This window comes from Camarhynchus parvulus, chromosome 3 (genome assembly GCF_901933205.1).
Source record: "Camarhynchus parvulus chromosome 3, STF_HiC, whole genome shotgun sequence".
NCBI classification, from domain to species: Eukaryota; Metazoa; Chordata; class Aves; order Passeriformes; family Thraupidae; genus Camarhynchus; species Camarhynchus parvulus.
This window is the reverse complement of record NC_044573.1, coordinates 52,522,336-52,545,967: the sequence shown is the minus strand read 5'-3', so window position 1 is coordinate 52,545,967 and position 23,632 is coordinate 52,522,336. Positions and strand designations below refer to the sequence as shown.

Below are 23,632 nucleotides of genomic sequence, written 5' to 3'. Positions count from 1 at the left end.
GCCTGATATGCCAGTGTATTTGTAAACTGTGTTTAATCATTGCTGTGGACAATCCATAATTTATCTGCTACTAAGGAAAAGGAACATGAAATTTTCTTCTCAGAATGAGCAATCTAGTGTGGGAGCTATTCATCAAAGTTTGAATGTCAGAAAGGTCATGGGAAGAGATTTGTAAAATTTTCATAATTCCAGAAATAACCCCTTTGGCATCCAAAAAGAAACTTGAGTATTTAGGAAAGAACCTAGTGTATCTGATAGCATCCTGCAGCAGGGTGGGTCAGCTCTGTGATGGATGTTCTGTTCAGCAGGGCTCTATGTTTTCTCATACCTCTCCCACCCTGTGGAAAGGAAGGGGGAGATAATACATACATTTTGGGAGACAAACAGAATTCATGCCCTTTGCTGCTTATGTCTGTCTTGTTTTGGTTTGCTATTCTGTATGAAAACCAAGAGTATACTTTAGAGACCCTATATTAAACTTGCTGTTAATTAAGTTCTTCAGATAAAAATCTCCCAGCAGGAGATTTTTGAGTTGGGAGGATTTAAACTGGAGCTCTCATACAGGCCTCCTGCTGTAACATGCTGTGCTCTCTGTGAAGGCTCTACATAACAAAAATGTCAGAATATGCAATGTATTTATCAGCCTGTTTGTTAATATTTTTTCTATTCAAATGTTTTCTACTTCTCTTTAGTTTTGTCATGTCTCTTTCCTGTCCTTATTTTTTAACACATTCTATCTCAGAATGATTTTCCTAGTATATTTTTTTTCAAGTTCCAACTCTTAAACTTGTTAACATCTTGTGATTGCACATAGGAAAAGAAAATGTATTTCAGAGCCTTTTTTTCCCCTGGATAAGGTATGTCAAGATGCAAAATATTTGGTTGCATATTGTAAATGTCTGTGAAGTACTCTTGGAAATTCTGCTTCCAAAGAGATTAATATGAGGAATCAATATTTCCTTTTTGCTCAGTTTTTTCTTCACTCCCCCAGGAGTTTAATAATCTCTGATCAGTATTGATGCCGGTAGTAGCAGAGAATATAGTCTTTTCAAAGCAAAAGTACCAGGAATTACTTTATTTTCTTTAAAAGCAAAGTATGTAGCTTTTAATACACAAAAAGGTCACAAAATTATTTATTAATTGTTTGGACTGGAAGAGAGCTCTAGATGTCATCTATTCGCAGCCTTGTTCCACTAGAGCAGGTTGCTCAAAGCCTCATGCAGCCTGGCCAGGAGCACTTTGGCGATGGAGCATCAACCATGGAGCAATAAGTGTGCATTGTCAGACAAAGGAACACTTGCTGCACAATTGGTAGGCTAATATAAATCTTGCAGGGAAGTATTTGATGGCAGCAGGCTATATTACCATGAATAAAAAAAAATCCTCTAAAAGAAATTTCCTCTAAAATAATCCAGGCAGAGACCAGAGGCCATTCAGGAATATCTTAGCTTCTTCCCTTACTGATTTCACTCTTTGAGTAGAACCAGCATGTAGCAAGGTTTTTGAAATGTTCTCTCTTCCTTGATCTAAGGCTATTGATACAGTTCATACAAAAATGTGAAACTTTCAGAAAAAGAGTGTGAATTTAACAGCAAGAGATTTAGTTTCAAGCATTTTGAGGACAATGATCACAATGAACAAAAATTTCATTTTTCTATAGAGATTAAAGTGTGGCTTCTGTTTGGTTTTTCAATAACACCTGATGTTGCATTAATGTTTTGAATTTTGCCTGTTTTGTCAACCATTTAATCTATCTGCATCCAGTTTCATCTTCTGTGTATTATTCTGTGCCATTTTTTTCCTGTTTTTCATAATCTAGAGTGCAGCCTGGCAATTTTGTTCTTCCTGTATAGTGCTGATACTTGTAGTAAAAGATTGGCACAAATTTAGCCAAGCCTTTTCTTTAAAATCGCTTTACAGAGGAGTTGTGAATTTACAGTCATATGCTACTGCTGTATGAGTGTATATAGAGAACAGGTTTAATTGTAATGATGTTTTGAAGTGCCTTGACCCTACTGAAAGTGGCTCCAGAAAGGATGAAAACTGCTGTTCTTTGTCTGAAAGGAATTAGCAGAGCTCAAGAAGTGCTGTGTAATGGTTTTCTTGATGATTCATAGCACCTTTTTTAGCCAAGAAAAAAAAAGTTACTTCACAGCCTGGTGTCATTTTGAAAAACAGTCAAAGAAATCGAGGAGGTTTGTTCTGGAATGCATCACTCCTGTTGCAAAGTTAAAATCGGTTTAAGTGCACTAATCAGAATGTATTTTTATATATTTTGTTTTTTAAATAATTCTATTCTAAATTTAAATTTTGGCTTTTTTGAAGATGGAGTTACCTTATGATAGAACATTTTCTTTTTGATGGGTTTTTTTAGGCCAAGGAATAATATGACTGTTAGGACTTGGGGAGTTGCACTGTCAGTTTTATCTCCTTTTACATGTATCAGTGCTGCTCTGCAACAGACTTGCTGGTTTTAAACCAATTGCTGAATTGGAATAGTTAGTTCTGATGAGAGGAAACAATGTCAGAAATACTTCTTGTGAGCTTGCTTTATCAGATGTTCTGGGAGAGAAGAGAATTTCCAGCTTTGCTCAGGCCATATATATTTTTTATTCCTTACAGTACCATATAAATTATGATTAATAGTACCACAGTGTGAAGATACAGCTGTAAAGCTCTCTTGTCAGAATGGACTCCCACTGATGTTCAGACTTACAGCTAGCTAATGTTATCAGTGGCAACGGTCTTTATGTTGACTTTTAATATATTATTTTTTCAGTGTATTGTTGAATTCCCCCCTTTGTAGAGGTGTGGGTCAGCTTTTTACAGTTGATTTTAAAAAAGCATGACTCTGGCACTGCTAGTGCTAAGCCTTTGCTTTGAACCTTTTTTCATTTTCCTTCCTCAGATTTCTCAAATTCCCGTGCACTAGCTAATGCCTATGTCATCTGTCTTTGTTCTTCAGAGATAAAACTTCAAATTAGATTTGTGATTGCTCCATAGCTAGATACAGTTACACTGGAAGCACTTCAAAGCTCCTTGGCACCATGAGGGTCAGAAAACACATGTATGTGTGTCTCTGTGCACTCATGTGTAAGGATGTGTGCATGTGTATCTCTACAGACTTATGTAAGATATCGGATTCTTATTTTTGTTCAGGACATGTGAAGGCAAGGAAGTCTGGCGAATTCCTAGGGGTTGTGAGATTTACATGGAGCTGTTTCAGAAGAGTTTAGAGATTGTATAAATTCTGTGACTCTGTGTGAGGGGATGGATTTTAGTGCAAAGCATCTTTAATTCCCTGTTTTGCCTAGGAAAACAGGGAATTAAAGATGTTACGAAGCTATATAGGAAGCTTCCTATTATGGTGAGCAATCAAGATGCTTTTAATTTCATATACACAATTCAGGTATCTAATCTCAGCTGGAAGTCCTGTAATCTTGGCTGTCACCTTTGGAAGCTTTAATAGAAGACTAATTTTAAGTTTCTGTAGCTAAAAAACTCTTCAAATTTCGATGATATGTAACATGATGTGTTGTGGAGTATTTGATGTATCCTGTTACTGTATCTGGTATGTGACTGCCAGCTTTTCTGATTGCCTTGGTAGCGGCATGATGTAATGTTGTGCTGAGAGTGAAATTAGTGTTACTTATAATGAACATTTTTTCTAAGCTTTTAGTAGTTGTATTTAGCAATACCATGAGTAAAAATAACATTTTGAAGTGGTTTTGAGGAAGCAAAATGAAATATTGAGGCAAAATGATGACTTAATGGCTTACTGCTTTACAATAGTGGCTGCTATTACAGCAGGATTTTTTCAAGTAGGAGTGAGACAGCAAATGTAGTACTCGAAAAAAAGACCTTAAATGCTGTTTGTGTTGGCTGTCTGCTGGGGATGAATTTCATGCTCAGCCAGAGAATATCATAAATGAGTGGCTCTAAAAACCCTTGCAAAACCTTGGCAAAGGTTGAATATGAAAATAAGTATTGAAAGAATAGCAAACTTCAGAAGTTTTGGGGAAATACAAGTGTTTGTTTCAAAGAGTGAGGCAGCAATTTCTTCACCTGAGACAACCCGATGTCAGGTTACTGTTACCAGAAGAGAGCCATGATCTTCCTAATCCCCTCCCACCGCTGTGCCTATGGCGCTTTCCTCTCCCGTGCTCCGGTCCCGATGCTCCATGGACTAGGCTGGGATGTCCTGCAGTAGCTGCTGCAGCTGGGAGGGCCCTTAGCCGAAATAAATAGGGCAGGAGACCTTTCTCCTTTTAATGGCTTTATTAAAATCAGCTCGGGTGGGGAGAACCGGCGGGTCGCGCTCACGCTGCCGCTGCGTCCAGGAGTGGCACGGAGGAGAAGGAAGAGTGCAGCTTTGTCCGCTGGTCTGTGGGCAGAGCTGGGGCTTCCGTCCTCACGAGAGCATCAGGCGATTCCCTGTTTTTCGGTTTGACGTTCAAGGTCCTCAGTCCCGCCGACATCTTTTAGGTTAGGGTGAGGGGTAAAAAGGGTCTTAGCGGATACTGGATTCTGTTCCTCACGTCTAGACATCGCTTCGATCAGTCAATTTCGTGTTGGCTCGTTGTTTTTAGAGGTTTTTGGCTAGGTTGGTGAGGGGCTTCTTCCTTTGCAGGCCAACCCCGATGTCCCCTCCTCTTCACCGCCTGGGTGCCATCCTTCAGGAAGCAGCAGGGTGCCACTCGACAAAAGGGGGAATTCTTAACCATCAACAACAGGCAGTTAACGAAAACGACAGGTGATTACAACAGTTAGAACTGCACCCTGGCAGCAACTGGCCCAACCTATGAACTCTGCAACCTTTTAAAAAAATGGGCTACTTTTCTACTCATAACATCAGCCGTGCCCTCAGCCATGCCCTTTGCCATCCCTTCTGCTGCAGAGGAGCTGGGCCGGCTCCCAGGGAGGCTGGCACGGGGTGGGCAGCAGGACTGGGCAGAGCAGGACTAACTGACTCCTTCTGTCACACAGAGTTCTACGTTTGTCTGTAATCTCTCTGCTTTTTCGTGCTACAGGGCAGTCATTTTCTAAATACACCCTACATTAAAGTTCTAATTTTGCACATTTCAAAACCACATTGCTGGTCTATCCTACCAAAGCTGCTCTGCAAGGGATCAGATTTCCTTGATCTCTGCCTCATGGGGTTTTTTTTTAGGACTTGCAGATTTTAGACTTCACCTTTTAAACGTATCTTTTCCCACTTGCACATTACAATGACTTAAAATTCTTTTTACTGAAGTTGGACTTTTTAGCCTTCATATTTTGCATAATATCTTATCAATATGCCTATTGTAACTTATAAATACTCTGAAGGAGTTTCTTACAAACTGCACTAATCCTTTCTTGTGAAGCTTTCAGTGCAAAATGTTAACATAATTTTCTGCCTCAGCTCCTGCTTGATCTTTTTTTTAATCATATGCCTCTCTTAATCTAAGGATTAGTATTGGTTTCCTAGAAATCAAACAATTTAGATGAGGATAATTCTTTTGGCTAGAAGTCTTTAAATGTGCAGCTTTAATATTATTATTAAAAGTTTCCTACAGACAGAATTTACTATTTTTATAAAAGTTAATCATTATTAAGAAGATTATTATTTAATATAAGTGAGCTTTTCCCAGGTTTTCAGGAGTTCATCAAGAATATATTTTTAGCTTTTAGCAAAAAAGTGTGAATTTTAATAACTGTAATCAAGCCTAAACTTTGCCTAAGTCACTTTATTTGCTATAGATCAAAGATACAGACTTTTACAGTTGTTTCCTTGGGGGTAATTTGCAGGATCCATCACTTTGTTATCTATAGATTGATTTACTATTATGTGTTCCGTGGTTTTTTTTGTGTATGACTGAATTTCTATTTTTTCTTCTTAATTTATATTTTTTTCCTGAAAAACTTATATTTTTCTTTTTTTCTTTGAAAATTGGATTCAAACAGCTGTTTTCAGTGAAACTAATTCATATGTTTTCTTAAAACAAAGTTGCTTCATAGAAGCCCTTTTAATAAATTCGGGTTGTTTACTGTAGTAGTAATCTAGGATCAGTAATCTGCCTTTAAAAAGTGCACTAATTTGAGAAAAAAAATAATTGAAGCAGGCTGTCAAATAGAGGGTCAACCATTTCATGTTGACTTTTGACTTACATGTGGAAAATCTAAATTGCCAAAGCAGCTAGGGTAAAAATGTGATTGTATTGGCAAATGCAATGGACTATGTTCTCCAGAAATTCCTCTCTATTCTTTCTTTTATTTTAATGGGTTATTCTGCTTTTGTGGGCTCCTGTTATCATTTAGATGAGGTAGACATTTTTGGCCATCTGGAGTAGAATAAGGGTTTGGGTCACTGTGCAGGTGTTTTTGCAAAGGATGTGGGAACTTGAATTAGGCAATGTGTGTCTGGATAGGACAAGAAACAGGAATTTCTTTGTAAGTGTTATTAGTTCACCTCAGTTATCAGTAAATCTTGAAAGAATAATAGTGGGAGAGTAGACTTTCACTGTACTTTGTTTACTTTCTTCAGTTTGGTCTTTCAAAGTGTGTTCTGAAGCACTTTTTGTGGTCATTAAGGCAAATTCAGAGTTCTTGTCAAAACTGGTTTCAAAATGCAATTATTTGTTGCTTGCTATTCATATGGAAACAAATAACTAGTTTCTTAGACTTCTTACAAAAACTTCCTACTTCATTTTTGGTTTAATATGCTGCTTTATTCAGTTTTTTTATATCATTACCGTTATTTCTAGTTTTTCACGTTGTGTCTTCCAGGCTTCATATATTCACATGCAAATGTCTGTTATTACTCTTCTGACCTATCCTGAAAGAGTCACTGCAGTGACTACAGTTCCCATCCATATTGGTTCCTCTGCTGTCCTTGTAGCTGGAGAATTCTTTAACCCTATGCTGTGTCTGTGTCTATCCAGCTTTCACATGGGTGTGGAAACCAAAACTCCATTACTCTTTGGGACTCCAAGATCCAAACTCTGGGTACTGACTTCATGCCAAAACATGTTATAAGCTTTAAGTTAAAGCTTATCCCACAGGGAGAATCTGTATTTCCTTCCTAATGCCTTTGTTAGACATTTTTGCTTTGGTGAGTAGAATTACACATAAATTAACCTAAAGTGGATTGGGTGACTTACTTATAAAGTATAAAGCTGCTTCCACTTGCTTACAGTCCTGCCTTAAATTAAGATGATGCAACTCTGAGTGTGAATGAGACATGACTAAATTCAAAGTGCATTTGATAGTGTCTTTCCATTCTGCTTTGTTAGACCAAGTAAAAAAAAGTGCCACAAGAAGTGTTGCTGGTTGAACTAGCCTTAAGTGTCACCTTATAACACATGAAAGTCTGACTGTATTAGGATTTTTTAGAAGTGTATTTTTGTACTTTGTCAACAAGATGGCAGTTGCTGGTCATTGTCATTATGTTGACCCAATTTACTCAATATCGTGTCCTTTAACAAAACAGTAGTGGTGGTGTGCAGGTAGTTAGTACAAATACTTTCAAGAAAAAAAACCCAGTTAACTAAGGATTGCCTGTCTTTTGGATGTTTGTATTTCTTCAGGGATCTTTCTTGTCTTTTCTGAAGCTCCAGGCTGTGCAAGGACATATATTTTTGTATGGCATTCATCATTCACTGCACTGTTGGGTTTTGGTGGGTTTCTTTTTTCCCATTTCAGACTTTGCCATTGATTGCACAGTCACAGAGTGAGCTGCAGGGCAGAGAGGGAAATGTACTTTGCTGTCACTCAAAATTTGCTTTTGTTGGAAAGGAAGCAGTACTGAAAGGAACAAAAATGAAGCTATTCAGTCAGTGCTGCATTGAAAATGCCTTTCCCCCCAAAATTATTCTTTTCTCTTTTATTATAGGTTTATAGCACTGGAATATAGCTATTTCCTGCCAGTTTGAGATAATTGAAACCACCGAGTTACAACATCCTTCTGTATAAAGTCTCTCAGGTGTAGTCTCAGTAGTTGTTTTGCTGCTGAGCAGAAGGAGTTGTCCTCTGTCTGGAGTCTGCAGTGTTGGAGCACTGAAGTATTCATCAGATGCTGAGATAGTCTTATTACCTATGTAGGAATAAAAAAATTGATTGCATTTTTATTTATAAGAACTGTTTATCAGGATGCATCCCTGGGCAGCCATCTTTTAAAAGTTTAATTTCGCTGTGAACGCAAGGTGCTGCTTTATGGATGCTCCCCATGTCTCTTGGCTAATGTGCATGGTGGGTGGAAGCACAGCCAGCACTCAGGACTCTTCAATAGTGACAACAGGGATTCATCTGTGTACAGGGAATGAAGGAAAGCTGTTGGTTTTGAAGGGAAGGGGTTTTGGTGCTTCCCAGCTCAAATGGTCAGTAAGCACCACTACTGAGTCCATTTGTAGTCCTGCTCCAGTGTTAATCCTTTCCCAATTTAGAGGTGTTTGTGTCATCTTAGAGATGGCACTGAGCATTTGGCTTTTGGATTAGGCTCATGTGATTCATTCTGTTTGCTGGAGTTGATGCAATCAACTCATATAGGCATTGGGAGCAAATACAGATTTGCCCAGTTTCTTAAGCAGAGATTTATAACAGTAAATGCTGGAGAGACTGATGTGGAGATGTGCTTTTCTTGCAAGCAGAAGGTGCAAAATGCCTGATGTCTGTATTCAGGATTTATAGAAAGAATGTGAAAAATAAAGGAAGTTTGACAGTGTAGGAGGTTTTTTACCCATGGAATCATAAGATTATTTTATAATTTACTTAAGCCTAGAGATCATACAGTTATTGAAGTATTATCACTAATTATATGTTGTAGTCTGGAGAATTTATATCAACAGTAGCAATTTAACTGTTGTTCTATCCAAGAAGATTCCAGTTCTACTAAGTAAAATCATACAGCTAATATTTTTGCTTGACACAAGAGGAAGTTGCAAATTAAACAAATCTTATATCAAGTAGCAGTAACTCTCACATAATACCAACACTTTTCTCGTGACCTAGGATTCAGAGAACTGCTATATAACAAAATCAACAACAAAAGAAAGGAGCAAAGTCAAACTTCCCTTTTTGTTATGATGGTAATGATAGAATTTGCTTTGTAAATATAGTTCATATCTCTGCAGATGACAACCTATTTTAACTTATCTAAGTGTTTTGAAGAGGCTGAGTGGAATTGGAATTCCTGTTTCAAAAAGGTTTTGTCTGTAAAATTCTATAGAGTTCAAGAGCAAAATGTTGAAAGGGCTAGGAATTTTTATGTGCTTTGGCTTATTTCTTTGATCAGTCATCTCATTTATAATGGGTTGCAAGTATTGCTTAATAGCACCTATTCATATTATCTCTGAATGTCTGTTGCTTTCCTTTAAAGTTCAATATTCCTTTAATTACTAGATAGTACTTAATGTGCTGGAGTCAATCCTATGCTGTGCCTCAAATTAAATGGAGGTGTCTGATTTTCCCCTAAAAATATTTCAAAGCTTTTCTCTCTTGTAGCTGTGTTTACAGTTTAACTGAATATTATTTCACATCTTTGAAAGTTGGTGATCATCTCTTTATTAACAACCAACAATAAGTCCCAGACAACTCTAAACAATGAAAACCAGTGATTTTAAAAACAAACAAAAGACCATCTCACTTCCCACTCTAGCACTTACTCTCTGGAACATTGTGTCAGCACAAGGCAGGAGTGGAAATGACTAAGCTGACTGAGAGGAAGAGGAGCTTCATTTGGATTCTCAACAAAAAGTTACTCTCAGCATGTTGGTGGTGGAGGAAATTACTGTGGTCTGTATGGACTACTGTTATTCCTCACAGTAGCAAATAGATAATATCTGATTGCTTCAAGGCTCAGATCCTGAAATTCAGAAAGTGTAGGGCTTTTTTTGAATGAAATAATTTTCTTGGAACATGGTTTTTTCTCAATATCATTCACTCCACAGAAAAAAGGAGAATTCACATATCTCTAGAAACTTTTTACCCACCAGAACTTTGAAGTAATTTCCTTAGAGTTATTGTCTAAAATATTGACAAAGATGTGCTGCCCATACTTGGAAAGAAACTTCCTAATATGTCTGTCAGCATCAGGTTCCTATTAAATAGATTTGAAAACCAGTAAAGTTTTTGTTTGAAGCTGAATTGGATAATTTTATAAAACAAGATTAAAATATATAAAGGACAAACACCTTGTCTCTTTAGGAGAAGCTGGAACACTTTTGGATTGATGAATTTTCTTAATTTTTTGTAACCATAGTATTTTTTAATGAGACAGCTGATAATCAGCTTAGTAACATATGGAGTTTCTATTTTAAGTCCTCCTCCTTTTTCTTCCCCTGTTGTATTGTGTAAGCCAAGCAGTGTTTCCTGTTAGTAATTATTTGTATTTCAGTATTACCTAGAGATTCCAGCTGATTTGCTTGCTGCTTAGGCAATGTTTTTGTACAGTAGTCTCCAAGACCATCATCAGGGGTCACTGGCAGCAAAAAAATCCCCCAATAAAAATAAATAACATGGGGAATTTTTATAGTCATACAGGATTTGGCACATAATTTTGTCTTGAATGTGTCCTGGGTAGGTGTATGCTCCAAAAAAGGAGAGAGATCAGAGTGTGGTGAATTGCCTTTGCACAAGGTCACGCAACAGAATGCTGGCTGATCCAGGAAGCCAGCTTAACTGATTCCTGGTCTCCTGCCCCATCCACTGAACTGTTTCTGACCTCTATTGTAATGGGCCTCTCTTAGGTTGATCTGTCTCCTTTTTGAAAGAAAATAAAATATTATTTCATCAACCAAAAATGAAGTCCAATGCATACATTCAGTGTCCTTCAAAAGAAACAAAAGAAACAAAGATGGATTTTTCATTTAGCAGCAGTTGGAGGATACAGTATTGTTTGTGCAATACTCATTAGGTCTCCAGAGATTGTTTCCTAAGGATAGGAAGGCTGAGGAAGTGAAGGCATTGGCATGATGTTGAAGCAGCTGCAGAGGGTTGGCTAAGCTACAAGCATCTGACTGCAGAGTAGTTAAAAAACTAAGGAATGCTTTTTGTTGTTTTGAAATGCTTATATAGTTTTAGCTAATTTTAGTATGAATATTATAACATCATATACAAAATAGAGATGACTGCACTGTAGGGTTATAATGTAGCATATTAACAACTGGGAGGTTTACACCATATATTTCAAAAATATTTTCAGTACTTATTTTGTAATCCAGACACTTCCCTGTACCAGTTTGACTCTAATAGACTGCTTCTGGCCAGAAATGCTACCAGGGCCTTTGTTTGCCTGTTGCTTACTTTTGCCAGTTACCTTGGAATAGAAATTTAATATTAATTTAGTTCTTCAGTACCATATGAGAAATACCTTGAGAGGTTTTTGTCAAGGGCTGTGTGCCTGCAGATTTTCTAATTATTTTTGTCAGTTGTTTGAATGTTTCTATGAGCAAGAGAGAAGGGGTCAATAAAGTACAAATGAATAAAACTCTCTCAAAGACTGGATTCATATTGGTACTAGGTTCTGTTGCAATCAGTGTTAATCATGTTCCTAAATGCTGTCCTTTTCCTGGAACCTTACCCTAGGGTACGACAGACTTTCAGAACAAGTGTTACTTTTTTTTAGGTTACAGAACAAAATACAGCTGAAGATGTTATGAATAATTATCACTGCTGTTGAGAAGCAGCAGAATGTGTTCATGTTCAAAGAGGGAGATTTGTGCTGTCCTGAGGATGCTCACAGTGAGATGATCATACCCTTTGCGTAGTACATGAGCCTGAAACACAAGCCTGGCACTGGTTCTGGGTTGGCAGATGTGGACTGTTACATTTTAATGGCTCTTTACCATTCTGACAGACTGAAAAATTGCAGAGAGCTCTTGGTATTTCTCAGTGTTGGTGAGGATTCAGACACCAGTAATAGGGCTCATATGAATTTATGGCTATGAATTTTAATTCAAGTGTAGTTGCATTAAAAATCTTTTGGGAGAATGAATACAGCTGTACTGGCGACTTGGTATTTGCCATGCTGCTTGCTCTTTTAAGGTTTGTAGCTTTTCTGAATAGGATAATTGCACTTATAGCTCTTGCATGTTTGCTTCTATTTCCGTCCAGCCCTAGTATTTTCTGCATGTTTTAAGCAAGGTTGTTAGTATGTATTTGGGACATTGAGGTTATTAATGCTGTATTGCAGTTTAGGACAAAAATGTAATGTTTAGCATTTTAATTAACATAAATTTGAAATGAAGTTTCTCTCTGGATTAGAGTGTGGTTTAGGATAACGTCTTGTTTTTATAAGATGTGTAGTCTTCGGTCCTTTTTTCATCCATTCAGCACAATCTTGTTAGAATTTTCTGTATCCTTGTAAGCTTTGACTTCATGGACAGAATAAAAATGTATCTGACAAACTGTCAAATATGAGAAAAGAATGGAAGTGGTCTAGGAAAAAGAGGTTTTGTATACCTGTGAAGAAACATGAGCTTGTGCTCCTGGTCTGTCCTTTATTTGTAAATAGAAATTGCTTACTCTGCTGCAGTGTTGGATGTACACTTTGCTCTGTCATTTATTCACTGTGAGCTTTAGTGTAATTTTTAGAACTAGGAATAAGATGCTCCAAGGTTGCTTCTTTCTGAACACTTGCAGACAGAAAATGCTATAAATTCTGATTACGTTGCACCTTTTCATAGAAAAACTATTCAGAAATTGGCCACAAACCTGAAAACTCCTGAACTTTGTTGTCATGTAAGGGAGACAGAAAGGAAGGAGGAGCAACACATTGGGCGTTTATCCTTTCATTTAGTGTAGCTATTTGAAGTGACATAAGCAGCATGCTTCTTAGTTCCATGTAGCTCATGTTTTTGGGCTGTAGTATGTTCTGCCAACCTGAAAAAGGCAAGCTTTGCCATGGAGAAGAGATGTAATCAGAAGACAGGTTAGAAGAAGCTGTAGAAGGTTACCAAACTTTGGATATTCCTCCTATTATGGTCTGTTTGTGTTGCTGTGTATGAAGGCACTGATTAACCCAGGGTAGCAGCTTCTCTTTAAAATCAGTTGCAAATATCCTCAGATAAACTGGGACCATGGTGGGGTGTTACAAAATCTGCAGCTCCTGGTGCTGTGGCATGAAGAATGTGTGCATTCACATTTGGCAAAAGGGCCTGGGCAGCTTCTCAGGCCGGAGAGAGTCTGAGGGAGTGGCCAAAGCATCAAAGCTTGTTAAGGACAGAAAACACCAGGGCAAAAGGTGGAGCTCATGATATCAATGCTTGAAGGACTCAGTGAAATACGTTGCACATTGCTGATGTACATTTAGAGGTGGTGCACTACAGTGGTGTAGGCTGTAATGTGATGTCATTTTATACAGCCAATTGCAGTCTTTGTTTTATTTTAGCTTCTGTGCAATAGTTTTAGGTATTCAAAAGATTTCCATTTCTATTTAGCTTCATGCCCCGCTGGTTTCCTGTCTATGTAAAAGTGCCAAAGTGAAGAGCAAGAGTTGGTGTGCTATTTGCATGGTTGAGAGTGACTGTGGGAACAGTTTTTATGTCAGCATCTGAAACTGAAAGGTGGACAGCAGAACATGTTTGACAGTGGAAAGATGGAGAATAAATCTTATGTTGCAATTCCAGAGAGTGTATTCTGGGAACAATGAAGTAACTGAGCTTTTCTCTGATTTTCATGGCTGGTTTGCCTTAGGGGGAGAGTTCACATCATTCCACTTGCAAACTGTCTGCTGATGTCTGTATAAGTAGTGGCAAAAAAATATTCTTCAGTGGGGATCGTGTCATATACAGGTGCTAGCAAGTTGCGTAAATGACATGTTAGAAGAAGAAAAGAATTTGAAATTTATAGTCACAGTGGATGTAACAAAGACCTTTGCTTTGCGTCACCTTCTTGTGACAATATTTAGGAGTTTTGGCAGTCTGACAAAAATAGACAGTTGTTAAACTGAAGAAATAAATTACACTTTCAAAGAAGGATAGCAGTAACACCCTGTGTTTGTTAATCTCCCCTGCCTGAAATCCTATTTTGCTTCACATTAAAATTAGGGGTTGTGGTAATTACCAGACAAAATTGCATATTAGTTGGGAAAAGGCTTGAAAATCTCAATGAAACAGTAGTAAAGGAAATTTTCATATGACAAAAAATTAAAACTGAGTGGGAATTTTGAATAAAATATTTTTAAAACTGTAAAAACTGGGCATTTATTCATTCATTTTACATGCAGATCTGGTTTATGCATTAGCAGTCAAAATATTTGGTTACTGTAGCTCATGTAACTGTAAAGTAACTGTAGTTCTTAAGTGACATTTGTGTGAAGAGCATAATTATTTTAAATGTGGAAATTTTTTTGTTGTTGCACTTGCTACAGAATCGTCTGTGATACCCTGAACTTGAAACCTTTCACAGGGATAATTTTCATCCTTAGTTTTTAATTTTTAAAGCAACATTTCTGTGATAACTTCATTGTACTTTTCTGTGATCTGTATTTTTGATGTCACTGACTTAAGAGAAAATATGCTGGAATATGTTTTTTCTTATTTAAATGGGTGATTTAAGCACCTTTATTTAATACAGAATTATTAATTATTAATCACCTAATTTGATACAGCATTGATGAATGGTAAAAATAACTTTTGGTGAATTATAGATGTGTTCAGGAAGAGAATATGAAATTAATAATTTCAGTCAATGGCCTTTCCCAAGAGGAAAGTGCCCCTCGGTGATGTGTTTGTGGAAGTACAGAGAGAAGTATAATATGATAAAGCCACTGATTTTCAATTTGAACATGCTTATCTAGGTTTGAGAATTATTTAACATAGAAGTCTAGAAAGAGCATTTAAATGTCTTCCAAAAAAAGGAAATACTCAGATGAAGGTGTTGCATTACTCAAACACTGCAGTCTTCTCTCCACACATCCCTGAAGGTAATTAAATGCTATGACATTGCTAAACTCTGGTGATTCAGAGGCAATCTTTCATTGTAGTCTATTTCTTAAACTTTCCATGCCTGGTCTTCTGTGACTTGCTCTCAAATCTCGGTTCTAAGGCAAAACAGTAAAAGGCTATTCCTAGTTCTTTCAATTATATTGCTAATCCAAATATTTGTAGTGGTGATGCTCTCTGTGTAGATGAAGCACTGTGTGCTTTATTTTTTCTATGAAGTAAATGATTTGCCTCAAGCTGGTTTTTGCAAGTTGATATATTTAAACTGACCCATTTTTAGATATGGTGATCTGGCACTGCTTTGGAATCATGAGTGCAAATTAGTTGTTGGGGTTTTTTTTTTAGTCTGAAGTAGCCTGCAGTATGCCAGTCTGCCTCTCCAATGAGTGCTCAGTGTGGGACAAGAGATTCTCATGAGACTGTGAGGAGGCAGCAGGAGAAAGCAAGGGATGCCATTTCAGGTAAAACTCCTCCGGCACTTGTGGAAACCTGTGGCAGTGAAGTTACTGCAAACAAGCCTCTTGAGTCTTTTTATGATCAAGTTGCTGCATTGCTCAGCTCTGCTTCTTTTGGGGAGGAGGAGGTTAAGCTCTCTTGGTTTTATCCTCCTCCTTGCTTTATGTTCCCAGTTGCTCTATTTATAACAATGTGATATATACTTTTGATTTGTAGGGTGGGTAGCATTATCAGTTCTCCATTTTTATAAGTAAAGGATCCCTAGGAAGTGCTGTGTCTGCTTTTCAATGAATATTCAAAGGCTTTTATTATAGTGGCTTTCACTGAGAAGTTAAGGTGTAAATGTTTTTCCTGTATTTTAGATGAAAGTTCATTTGTGTGTTCCATACAAAAGACTTGTGATACAGAGAACTGCAGAGGAAAGAAGAGCAAAAAAAAATCCAGGATAAATGAGCAGCTGGGTGGTGTTTAGATGTCTGCCAGGTTAAATCATGGCAATGAGACACTGGGTCCACTATTCCTAAGATTATGATTATGGATGACATTTCCACAAAGCAGCTGAATGGATCTAGAAATCGCAGTTGAACTTCATCCTACCTTCTGTGTGTTCCTACCTGCTCTCTGGCACTCATTAATTGCACAGTGAATTAAATTGTTTAGGAAATTGATCAAACAGAAGAGGAATGTTTTTGGGAGCTCTTGAGTTTGGTGGTCTTGGTTCTTTTCAGAAAAGGGAACAGATAAAAACAATTCTTCTGTTTTAGCTCAGCATTAGCCAGCTCATTTGTGCTATACAGGGTAAGTGACAGTGGAACGTAGCCAGAGGCGGGGATTGCATTGGCAGGCCTTTGCCCTTTAGCAAGAGCTAGGCTTTACATCTAGCCTTTAGACCTTATAGATTGGGGAGGGTGAAAACAAGCTATGGCACATTGAAAGCTCAGAGTCCAATAGCTGGGAGCAGCTGATTTGTGTGTGCTTCAGTTTCCAGAGGATGCTGTGAAAAATCATCTCGAAGCTCACACTCCTTTAGGGACTTAGTTGTGGCGTAAGGCATTTCCGCTTGTTTTGTCCCAGTTTTCATTCCAGTTCATTAGTACTTGGGATTAACCTGATGGTTTAGTTATAAAATCACATAACAGGAAATAATAAGAAGTAGTAAGAAAGCAATATGAAGCACAACAGGAAAGAAAGTGTTCTATATGGGCTGTTTAAAAGAAATTACAAGTTTATGTATTTAGTGGAATTCGTTGATTGGTGGTCTTACCCTCTGAAAACCAAACCTGGCACTGTATGCAAAATTGGAAAATTTAAGTGCAAATATATTTTTAGTTTTTCAAGTAATTAGTCAGGGAACAGAAGTAGCAATAAAGCAAGACTTCAATTTGCTGCATGTCTGGAAGCTATGCCTTTTCTAAGTTTGTGTTTTGAGGATATGTTGTACTTGCATTGACTTTTCATAAGTGAGGCATTCAATGTATCTACCAGTTTGGTAGATATTCCCCATTTTCTTACTACCTTGCTTGGGAATTTCTGGCCAACAGGTGATGGAATGCTAGTTTTTAAAATAGCGTTTTGTAAAACAAAGATGTTCCTTATCTCTAGAACAAAGTAAAATATAATTGCCCTTGTAGGAGCTTCAGTAATCACATCTGTTTTGCAGACAGGTTCATTTTGCATTATGCATTTTATTTATTCCAGCTTTGAAGTTTGACAGTGGATCGTTAGAGTTAATTCACATAGCAGTAAAAATTGGGAGGTCCTGCAAGGCTGTTACTTTGATTGTTGCATATCTGCTGCATTAAACCCTTGAGATCTTTACTTGTAGGAGAGAGTTTGTGGTTATCTTCTACAATGTCTTAATCAACAGTGCTTGCTTTGCTTCATCTGAACTCCTACATCCAAATTCAACCAGTGTAAGTCTTATTTCAATCGTAAGGCATTACAATTTAATGGAGTCAGTGCTGTAAGGAGTTCCATTAAATGCTTGCAGGTTTGAGCCAGAGGAGAGAAGTCTCTGAAGTCTCTCATTCTTAGTAATTGCTCATGGGTTTGAGCATCTTTAAAGACCAAACTGCATCCAGTTTTTGCATGAAACTTTGAAGACCAGTTGTTGAGCTTTTGCTGTTCAGGGTAATGTTAAGCTAATTTTATTTTGTAATAGGTTGGAGAGAACCTATAAAGCACTTACCTTGTTAGGTTTAAGGATCATGCTGGTTCAGTAATCTGTGGGATTTCATCACATTAATCCTCTTTGTTTTAGGTAATTGTTTCTGTGTGCTGGTAGAGGCTAGAATACTTAGTTATACATTAGAATCACTACTAGTTTATATGTGTTTCCACTTAAAAATTATTTTCAAATTAGAATTAATTTTAAATGGAGTTAGCCCCAAGAAATATAGCAAGTAATGAAAAAATAAGATGCATCTAATACTGTAAAATAGAGAATAAACTAACAATGGCTCTCATCTGAATCCATTCAATAAATATGCCTTTCTGATTAAGACATAATATCTGAGATTATTAAGATGATGAGAAGATAGTATTCTGGTTATTGCTTCTGTTCCTGTTGTCATTCTGCCTTTTGTTTGGCAACTATTCTGTTTTCCATAGTCTTTACATGCTTGCAACATTCCAGATTTCCTGAGTTTAAAATGAAGCAAATTGTCAGAAGAGTGATTTTTGTCTTGTATTTTATCAAGTAAGTTTTTGTAACTGCTTTACCATTGTAAAATGAGGGAATGTATGATTTAGAAAGAATGCTCAAAACAAATAATAATGAAATAAATTAATTTTTTAAAAGTAAATTTCAAATCCTATTGAAATTAGTCTGTGTGTTCCTTAATATCCCTTAAAATAATTCAATAGGGATTTTAAAAGCTGTACAAAAGAATGAAACAGATGTAGGAAAATAATGCAAAACTTCCTTAGCTAATCTTGTTAGAAATTTACATTACTTGGACTAATCTATACTCAAATTATACCACATTTTTTGTGTGCCAGAACATGCTTCTGTAAAAAACAAGTTAAAAGAAGGAGACCTCTAAACCCCACAACACTGAAAGTATTTCACTCTGATCATTCTCTTTGTCCTGTTTATCTTTATAAATTCTTTATCAGGCAGCAGCTTCCAAGGTTTTTGCTGTGCCCTCACATTTTGCCCATCTTTACGTCTTCCTCTGCTCATGTTGCTCTTCGTGCATGTCCTTGGCTGCACTGGCAACTTATCATTAGAAAAATAAGTTATAAGCTATTTTTGTTCTTCTAGCCCAGAGTCTTGCTTTGCCTTTAATCTGTCTATATATGGGTATTCTGTTGCCATCTCTAAATTGGAAGAGGTCAAAGTTAGAACATGGTTTCACAGGAAGCTGTGGTCTGAATGAAAACCTTACTGACAGCTGCTGAAACTGAGGTCTCCTCCCTCCCACTGTCCAAATTTCCCTCTCCCTGTAATTTTGTGTGTGCTTCTTTTTCCCTTGCTTTGTGCTAATATCCTTTTCAAGTGCACACTTGGTTTATTAGAGAGACAGAAAGAGAAGTCAACAAAATGGTGTCATTTTCACACATTTTAGTAAACTAACTTTGCTCACAAAAGAGCCTGATGAAGATTTGTGTTGGCATAAGGGCAGAATTTTGGGAGAGTGGCTTGGAGCAATGATACAGTGGAGTTGAAAGGAAGGGTAAGCTGAGAAGAGCCATAAAGGAGAGTGGAAGGAGAAACAACAACCCCCTTGGGCTAGTTTAAAGAAAGCAGCCCAGTCTCATTCAGATGTTAACTTGTAACATGTGGAGCTGAAGCCAGGGTGCCCAGTGCCAGCCTTCTCTCTTCTGTTGGGCATCACCTGCATGCCAGTAGTCACTGGTACATTAAACAGGCAGTACGTGCAGAAACAGAAACAAAGTTGATGATGTAGGAAAGGGAACAATAATTTTCTTTCTTTGTTACGTCTCTCAACTATATTTATATTTTTCCTAGAGTACATATATTTTATATCTGCTACAAAGAGTTTTATATTGATGAACAGCTTGACATAGCGTATCCTCTTAGCAGTCTTGCAAGCCAAGCTTGTAGGGCTTTTTTTTTTAATTAGTGTAATTAAGTGTGATAGCTATTTCATCTTTGCATTAAATTTGTACTTTTATTGTTTTCCGCATGCCAGCTGAGCAAATATTAATTTAAATCTTCAGTGTATAAAACCCTGGTTTGTTGGGTTTTTTTAAATACAGGCTCAACCCCTCTCCAGATACCTGTAGTGGATAGATTTGTCATTTACTGAGTGTCCCCATCAGTGAATTACTGTCAGTAAACCTTTCAGGAAAGTCACTATCTTTCCAGGAAAGGCCTTCAGGAGATTTCTTTTCTTTCCTCCCCTTTTCTAATGACAATGCTTCAAAGTTGTAGGACTCTGACTGTGCTCCTCAGCACAGTTTCTAGAAGTACTTTTCTGCTGATCTCAGTAGCCACAGGGAGTATGGTTACACAGTTACAAGGGCTGCTGGGTGATAAGAGTTGCTTTTGTACTTCCCCTGCATCCTTTGTTCACGGGGGTGATGCTTGATAATTATCTCTTCTGTGTCAGGGTGTTTTTATTTTTATCGAGCTGTGACAGACTAGTCTTCCACCAGATTTTATTTCCCTCCTACACTCATGCAGGCTTTCACATGATGTTTCAAAAAAGCAGCTGAGAAGCCAAGTAAAAAGCAGGGCTAAAAGTATCAAAGTTCTCAATTAATTCAAAACTTCAAGTTATGTTACAGTTTGCTGTATGCGGATCCAAACATCCTTGTCTGAAAAAGCTATTTTCACAGTAACAGTTTCTAATGGGGCCTGTGGTCCAGTAATACTTTCTAAATTTCTAATAATTTTCTAAAAAGGTGTTTTCTGGGATAGACCTAGTCAGTACTTGCTATGCTTACAGATGCTGATTAAAACCAACTGTTTTACCCTGTCTAAGATGTAAACTGAGGATGTCAGTTCACATCTAGTCGTCACCAAGTGCCACTTGGGGAAGGTTTGTCACTGCTTACTCTGCAGTAGGACAGACATCTGTCCTGGAGCTCTCTGCTATTCATCAGTGTTACTGGCAGTGGGCAGGTCTCTGCACAGGGATTCCCTCTGCAGGGAAAATTCTGAAATTTGCTGTCAGGAAATACCCACTAGTGTTTGCTTTAAAAAAATCACTGAAAATACCCTCCAAAAAAAATAGTTCTTGTAATATCTGAGGAAAGCTGCTGCCTGAGGGGATACATCCTCAATTAAATTAATTAAGGAATCTGAGCAAACATGAGGGGTAATCTTTTTCTGTGTTCAGTATTTAACAATTCTAAAAGTAGTAACACTAGAAGTGTTTAAAATAATATTGACTTAATGTTGCAGTACAAATACATTTGTTATATAAGCATGCAAATATAAAATATTTAAATATGTAAGTGTATTTCTACATATTTTTTCACAGTTTTGAGCTAAGATCCATGTTTTTAATTTGAAGGCATATTTCATAAGTTTTTTAATAACTCAGGAGAAGTAAGATTTTTTCCCCTTTTTTTAAAAAAATGTGAAGAAAAAAGGTCTAATGGTATCTGCTGGTTTTTGTTTGGTTTGGTTTTTTTAGTTTTGTCTCACAAGTATTTAAAAAATTAATTGGATGTTTTTAAAGGAGAGATGTCATTGAGCTCTCTGTGAGCTCATGTAATATTATATGGTCTGTGCATAAATCAGACTGTATTAAATGGTCCTGCCCAGACTTACTGTCTGAATCTCTGTAAGGAGCTGCTGTAAGAAACTGGTTTCTCAGCTTGAAATAATTTTTTAATTGGTGGAATATGACTTGGTTCTTATTCCCAAAGATGCCATCTTCAGTCTTTTCTGCATAATTGCTGAAATAATTTCAAGTCAAAGGTGGTAAAATGTATGTTGTTAAACCTTGAAAGCAACTTTAGGCAAAGCAGATTACTTCACACTTGCTTGTTGTGAAGATTGTACAGGGCTTTGAGAGTGGGGATTTTTTCACTGCAAGTGGACTTGGTTCAGCAAGGCAGAGACAGGTTTTTCCATGCTTTTTTTTTCTATACTGAAAACGTTGCTTTTCAGCAATCTTGGGCTTTATTAGTATTTCAGCACATCAATTTTTTCTTTCTACCAATTTCATTTGAAATTACTGTTAAAAGGAAACGTGTTAGAGTCATGATGGCCCTTTAGTTTCCATCCTGTGAGCATAAGAATTTGTGTATGTGATGCCATTGCTGGTTTTGTGTTGGCAAGGGTCGAAATAGTACTGTGCCTACTGTGCTACCCTGAGATTATCTCATGTTACCTTTCACACACATACAGCTCTTGTTTGGTCAACAGACTTCAGCACAGTTGCAATTTCTTGAGTACATGTAATGAATAATGCAATAGAAGAGTGAGAGAACTGTGCTATATTTAGTGTTCATTAATGTACACGTTCCCTCTAATCCTTTCAGAAATATGTTCTTGCAGCCTATCTGTACTCTTCTCTGAGCACATTACAGTGGTTTTGATTTTAGTAGTCCTTTGTGGCACGATATAAATTGAGCAGTAGGACATTCATGCAGTGTGAAAGCTTCTCTTTGGCTGTTCGTTCTGACTGGCTTCTCCTGACATGAGGAGCAAGGCTTATAGCTACCAAGGCTTACATCTTGCTGCTGCTTCCTTTAGCTAGCACTGGTTTCGTAAATCTGGGCCTTTGAAGATTTTCCTAAAAGCATACATTTGAAGGATGTTTCCTAGAATTTCAGTGGTCTATTTGTTATGTGAAACCCCGGTATCTCTTGGGCCTCATCTTTTTTTAATACCCAGATATCTTTTTAATCTTTTGTAACTTGTTGCACCTCTAGTGTTGCATTAATGTAGGGAGAGATGATTTCCATTTCTGGTGTACACTATGTAATGCATATGGACTCACTGCATCCATGAAACCCTCTGGGTCTGGTGAAGCAGCCAAGTATTTTTAATAGGGTTATGCAGGGAGATAAATGCTTTGTACATGGCAGCTGGTATGAAAAGTGTTTCCATTCTCTCCCCATCCTGTTGCAGAAGTGATGGACAGTGGAGCTGACATTGTCATCACTTGCTTAGGGTTAACATTCCACTGAGGTTAACTGACTTGCAGTGCAAAAGCTTGCCCACCTGAATCATCATTTAGGGCAGTCAGCAGAAATAGGGAAGATAATGTTAATTAAGCTTGATGAAGAAACTTTAGATGAAGCCCTAAGGCCTAGAACTTGTTGATTTTTGATTTCTGTTTTTAGGCTCATTTTATGACTTCTTATGCAGACATCAGAAGCACATGAAACCATCTTGGTATTCTACACATACCTACTTAATATAAGAGCTATGAAGAGTCTTCAGCCTGTGTGTTTTCTAAGATGGTGTTGCAGTGCTTCTTTAATATCCAAGTGTTCATATCCCTTCTTTTTGCAGAGCTGTAAAGAGATGCTTATATTTGTGTATTGGTTGGATTCCAGTCTTTCTGTCCATTTTGATTTAATCATATGTGAAGCACAGAGGAAAATTTGCTTAAACTGTAATCCAGTCTTAACCCCTGCATGTATATTGTAAATCTGGTAAACATAGAGCCATTTTTGCCTTGGTCATGGGCTGTTGATGTTGCCATAGACATGCCCCTGGATTGTTTGCTTCCAGGTGTGTTGAACAGTCATTTGCATTCTTCTTACTTTGTAAATGAGTAAACAAATTTACTAAGTTACAAGAAATGGGTTAAGAAGGAAAATCAATAGAGATGTTAAAATATTTATATACACTAAGACTGTTAAAGGAATGCATTGCATGTTCTTGAGCACCATCTTTCTGGTGGATGATAAATCCATTTTATAGACTTAATTATGTATTTCAGTGTGGCTTATTTTTTCATGTTATGGGCTTCTTCAGGTTATTTCCCCTTTCCTCTCTCTGCCCAATTTACTTTTATGTAATTGGGCAGCAGGTGAAGAAATATATAAGCTTATTATGCTGTGATAAAAATATTTTATCTTATGTAAATGAGTACTGCATATAGTGAGGTCATTATTATGCTACTTGTGGCTTTATTATATTGAACATGCTATGAAAATTTGCAGAACACATAAATAGAAATTTCAGCTTCAATAAACATTCCAAGGCAAGTAATGCATCAAGAGAAGAAGGTGAATTCTTCATATGCATTTGTAGAGGTAAAGAGTTTTTGAGAGCAAGTTGTATTATGTGTTGCTGACTGTTGGCTCTTTTTCTTTTTCCA

The 23,632-nt window shown here is 37.2% G+C and overlaps 1 protein-coding gene across 5 annotated transcripts in view; it reads left to right on the top strand.

Annotated features, from left to right (window-relative positions):
* ZDHHC14 (zinc finger DHHC-type containing 14) overlaps nt 1–23,632 on the top strand; it is a 94,995-nt gene that overhangs the window by 30,738 nt on the left and 40,625 nt on the right. The gene's annotated exons all lie outside the window — the stretch shown is intronic.